This window comes from Vicugna pacos, chromosome 2 (genome assembly GCF_048564905.1).
Source record: "Vicugna pacos chromosome 2, VicPac4, whole genome shotgun sequence".
Lineage (NCBI taxonomy): Eukaryota > Metazoa > Chordata > Mammalia > Artiodactyla > Camelidae > Vicugna > Vicugna pacos.
Window position 1 is genome coordinate 50,751,585 of NC_132988.1, and position 6,184 is coordinate 50,757,768.

Consider the following 6,184-nt stretch of genomic DNA (forward strand, 5'->3'; position numbering starts at 1 on the left):
TGAATATAATGAAACGTATGTCAGAGGCATTCAGAAAATATTTGCTAATTAAAAATATAAAAGGAAATTTTTAGAAAAATGTAAAAAACATCAGAGGCTGATTTAGTTATATGGTTTCTTATTACTGAGAACATGTAATATTACATATATAATATATGTATTGTACAGGTATATGCTATCTGTTTTCAGGTCTGCTTCTAGTCTTATCTCTGGCTTCCTTTTCCCACTCTCTACAAAGCCATCATAGCAAAACAAAGTCCTTTGTTAGAGCTATATGCTTCAAAGGGTTAGTTCAGTCCCAACAGTGACTGTCCATGCACTCTCCAAAGATTGACCTGGCATCCATTCCATGCTGTACTCTTTAATTAACATTAATTAATTCACTCCTTTTTGTGTTTTCAATTTGCCTAGATGAGGCATTATAAATTAGAAAATGTAACATACTCAGATTATAATTTAAAGGGCTCTCAGCTGATAGTTAATTAGCTTGATTCAGGAAGGATAAACCAAAAGAATGAATTTTTAATGCTAATTTAAATGACATTAGTTGCTATGGGCAGAATGATTAAAATGCCACTGTTTGAAGAAGAAAGATTAGAATGCAACAGTAGTGGCAACCATGGATGATCAGTGGTTTTTGTATCTGTGCCAAGATGATAAGACACTCCATCACCTGCCCACAAAAAACCTTGATGAGTTCTGGAGGGTTATTTTGGTCTGACCAGGACATATAGTGGATGAATTGTGAATGTTCCTGTCTTTTAACATGGTTCCATTCATTTCTCTTCAGGAATGTAATAGAGCAGAGTAACATGTTACAATCAGCTGTATTTTACCTCACTTGATGCATTCATGGCATGCAATGGGGCTTTGATACCAGATTGTCATTCCAGTTATGTTGAACAACCACTTACATAGTACTTGTTAGATGCCAGGTACTGTCCTAAGCATTTAAAAAATATTAACTCAGTTAATCATCATACATTTACAAGTTTTGCACTATAATTACTTCCTATTTTTCATACATAAAATTGAGGCACAGAGATTTTAAATAATTTATTCAAGGTCACATAGGTGGTGGGTGGCAGATCCCAGATTTGAACACAGGCAATGTGACTTCAGTGACTGTCCTCTTAAATAGAAAATAATTGTGTTGCATGTGGTATATAATGTATATAATGGAATACTACTCAGCCATGAAAAAGAATGAAATAATGCCATTTGCAGCAGCACGGTTGGACCTGGAGATTGTCGTACTAAGTGAAGAAAGCCAGAAAGAGAAAGAAAAATACCATATGATACCACTTATATGTGGAATATAAAAGAATGACACAAATGAGCTTATTTACAAAACAGAAACAGACTCACAGACATAGAAAACAAACTTATGGTTACTAGGGGAAAGTGGAGGATAGAGAGATAAATTGGGAGTTTGGAATTTACAGATACTAACTACTATATATATAATAGATAAACAACAAGGTTCTACTGTATCGTACAGGAAACTATATTCAGTACCTTATAATGGCCTATAAAGGAAAAGAATATGAACAAACCAAATCACTATGCTGTATACCAGAAATTAGCACAACATTGAACTGGCTATACTTCAATAAAAAATAATAATAATTCGTATGCAAGTTATTAGCGGTAAAAGATGGGCTACTGTTAGCATTAAATGTACTGTTATCACCATCCAAAGATTATCATCAAAGGTGCTGAGACACTCAGGAACACAGGCATAATGAAATGTAAGAAGATAAGGACCACTTACTCTATATTTAAAGATTCTCAAGAGGATCAGCAAGATGTCTCTAGTGCTGCCAGATAATTAGCAGGAAAACAAAGGCATAAAACTTAAAATAAGATTATTCCTTTTTCATTCAATCAGTCAAACACTGAGAAAAACAAAACAAAAAAACCAAAAAAACCCCACAAACAAGCCCAACTTACGACAAGCCAGACACTAGTCTGGGTGCTGGTCCTACTTGGATGAAAAAGGACCCCCTCCCTGCTCAGTAGTAGCTTCCAGCTGGTTGGGGAAAAGGACATACATCAAGGCAATTTTGCTACAGTTTGGAAACCTCAAAGAAGGAACACTGTACCAAGGACTAAAAGGGAAAAGTGTAGGGAGAGCTAACCCTGCATATCCAGGGAGGAGTACAGGGCAGGCAGGTTTTCAGAGGAAGTAAGATTTGAACTGAGACTTGAAGAATGGAGACTGGTGAGACTGCAGGTCTCCCAGCCTCGACCCTATTAGCATTTTGGACTGGGCAATCTTTTGTGGTAGAGGACTGGCACGTGCCTGGTGAGCTGTTTAGCAGCACTCGGGCCCATCCACTACATGCTGGTAGTACCTTTCCCCAAGACACTGCCACGTGTTTTCTGGGGGAGAAAACTGGCCCAAGTTGAGAACTACTGAGCTAGAGGCAAATGTGCTGGTAACTGGTTGGGGAAAATGGAGGGAAAGAGAGAGCTTCAGAGACAGGCCACATGGGAACAAAGGCGAGTAAGTAAACGAACTGGATGTGTGAGGTACCATGTGGCAGCGAGTGGTTTTCATGATGATGGAGGAGGAAAAAATGTGTGGTGACCTGGAGAGAGCCTGTAGCAAACCCATATGGGCAGGAGACATAACTGAAGGATCCTGTGAATCATAGGTCTGAGCGAGGCCTCGGCCGATCATGGGGAACCAATGCCAGCATACACACCAATTAGGTGGTTGCAAATAGATTGTGATGACTCATTCTGAGCAAAAAAGCTGCGTTCTTCTGAAAGGCAGACTGGAGGCATCCTAACAATCAGACAGCTCTTTCCAAAAGAGAACCGAACGTGGTCGAGCATGAGGAGAGGACTGTGGGATTCATGTCAGGCTTTAAGCCATGCCCATAGATGGCATTAGACTCTGTGATGGAATATCTTCCAATTTGACAGCATCAGTGTATTTAGCAAGGCCTCGTTAATAACTAACGTGTTGTTGAGTGAGCTGCCCTATTTAGGTAGATTTTCCAAGATAGTTGATAAAAATCTATGCAGTGCTTCAGTCTACCCCTTTTAAACTTTATCTTTTAAAGAATATTACCTTGCACTGCATTCTTAGAATAGAAAAAACTAACTGGATTTTCCTTGATGGCTTAAGGGGTTCACTTTTAGGTTGGTGTCTCTAAAGGGTGGTCACATGTATTTCAGATCCTTTGGCAGTTTAAATGGTCCAACTACTGCAGTTGTGTTTTTAACTTTCCATATCATTATTATAGCTAGATGTCAGGCATAGATTTTCACAACATTCTCATTTTGTCGTTATCTTTTGCCATCATTCAAAAATACTTTCGGTAATCTTATATTTCCTGAGAAACATTTGCTTAGATTTATAAGTAAAAACAGCCAATAAGTTATGGATAATAAACACAGATGCTTACATAGTATTTAATATATGCCAGGCAGTGTTTTAAGTTTTAAAACTTTTCTGTGTGAACAGTGTTTGGGTCTTAGTGCATAGAGTTATTGCAACTATGCTAGTGGTCTTTTCCCTTAATTTTGAAGTTCATTTCTATGTTCTGAAGAGTTAGAGTTGTTACAAGTTTGACTTTCAACTGAAAAAAGGGGGGGGATTCTATTAATATATGTAGTATAGCCCTTTTAGTAATTGCTAAACTCAGAAATCAGATTAAACTTTTAGCAATTTAGAACTTTTTCAATAAAGCTGACAGATGCAGAGTAAGATTCTTCAAAAGGAAAATACATTAGGCCTAAGACTCATGCCCACATCCAGACTCACATCTTTTGGCTTCTTTAAAACAGGAAGTCACTTCTGCTCCCTTATCAAATGACTAAAGCATGCATGCTCACAAACACAGCCTCTAAATCCAGGCAGGCCAAGAAATTCAGGGATTTGAAGAAAAGGACAAGTGCTCCAGGATGGACGTATTCAAAAGGCCTGGAGAGAAACACTGGGAGGGTTGCCCTCTCTTCCTATGACACATCACAACTTCTGGTAGGAAATCAAGAAAGGAAACTGGGCAGCCATGATGATTAGTCACAAGGAAGGAGACAGCGAACATTCTGAAGCCAGCAGCTGCAGAACAATGGGAACTGTGAGAGGCTATTTTTGTTTGGTTTCAACAATGAATTGAACCTGGTGGAACTGACAGTGTACTCTGCCTGCTCTCACTCTTCTCTTACTAAAACTAGAAAGTTTCCATGCCAAAAAATACTTATCTTTTTCCTGCTTAAGAATGATTAAAATGCCACTCTGCTTTTTCATCTTCATGTTTATCTCAAGATGAACTTCTTATGAACATAAAAATATTCAAGCGTACAAAAATGTCAGGTATCTGTTACTGTGTTTCCACTGCTACTGTTTAGCTGTTATTTAAAAGGCTGGGATTTGGAATACTGAACTTGGAATTATAATGTCTTGGGGACCTCCCTTGGCAGTAGGTATGGAAAGAAATAGCCAAAGGCCTTCAGTAGCAGATGGCTTATGCAGTGACTCTCATGTTTTTGTTGTTTTCGTTTTGTTTTTAATTGCAGATGGTGCCATAGCAAAAATAAAAATCCACCTAAGAAAGATTTGATTACTCCCTACATTTTTCCCACTGCATTCCAAACTGCCCCAAAGTGAAGGCAGATGAAATCTTTACAATATCAAATCAGAAAATAAAACTTTGTACAGAATTGCAAAACTGACAAAAGAACTGTTGGCAACTCATTGGCTTTGGAGAAACTGTTTCTGGGTTTGGCAGTATCTTCCCAACTACTAGTGGTTCTTCAGAGCAGACCTGACTTAAGGAGATAGAATACATTTTCACAAGCTTAGACCAGCCCTTTGAGCTGGAAGTCTGAAAGCCCCGAGGCAGCCTTCAACCAAGTGGGCACAGGGACCATAGAGGGGTACAGGGATGATTGTGGTAGGCATCTACTACTAATTCAATTTGTGCCTTGGAGAAAATGGGAACCTTCAGGCACATTCTCTTAAAAAAGCTGTCTTGGAATTCCAGAGAGGTGAAAACACCTGGAAAAGTTTTGTGTCTTTGGCAGGAGCTATGCCAGGCCACAGAAAGATACAAACAAGAAGGAGTACAGAGTAAGTTCAGTGAGGTGGAGGAGTCTGGGAAAAGATGGTGAACTGGAGGAGAAGATAAGCAGGAAGAGCTCCCATAGACTGCTTCTGATTCTTGAGTCTTCTTCAGTGCTTCTCTGTTTCTTAGCTTTGCCAACATCTCTGAGATTTGAGTGAATTGTTCTGGTCCCTTTCTTCCAACCTACCAGTGTAGGCACAAAGATCATGCCATTTCTAGTGGAAGTCTCTGCTTTGATCACTCAGCATTTATTCTCCTTCTTCCTGGTTAAGTTTCTTCCATGTGAGCCCACTATATGTTACCTACTGGATACCATCACGTATTAAATTTAACATGTGATCCGTGCAGTTTCTTGGGATTCTACTTTAAAGCAAAGCCTTAAAAATGCTTCAGAAACTTAGAGTTCATTCTCTGCAAGGGTAGCATTTGAAAAGGCCATTCGTCAGTTTCTGCTACCTGGACTCCCCAGAGCTGATTTTTTGTCCCTCCACAGCGTGGTTCTTCACTTTCATTATGATTCTGTGAGCTGTTCTAATACATTCCCTTCCTGTTTGCCAGTTTTGCTGTGATCATTTGGAAGATTGCATTACCTTCCTAGACTACCACATGCAGCCAAAGTGCCATTTTATTTGAAATATTCTTAGGCTGATATACATAGTGTCAATCTCCAGTGGTCTGTGTAGAAATGAGAGAGAGAGGAGAGAAGAAGGGAAGGAGGGAGGGAAGGGAAGGAAGGAGGGAAGCGAAGGAGGAGAGGGAAAGATACAGAAAAAGAGAAAAAAAAAAGAGCATAGGGGAAGAAATAAGATTAGGAAGCCAGTTATTGGAGGACCAATAAAGCTTAAGTTAGATTCAATAAATTACATACTGTGCCATTTCTGATACATGTCCTGTCTCCGTTTTATTGCTTGTTTTTGTTTAGTTCTGATCTACAGATCAAGCCCTGTGTAACAATCTGCAGTTCACTCCATCTTCCCACAGAACCAATGGAGTTTATGAGGATAGACAATCAGAGGCAAATGCTTAAGATTTATGTGATTTGGCAATCATAAGTAACATAGCTTAATTTTTAACTTTTCTGAGAAAAGCAATGGTGAGCTTAG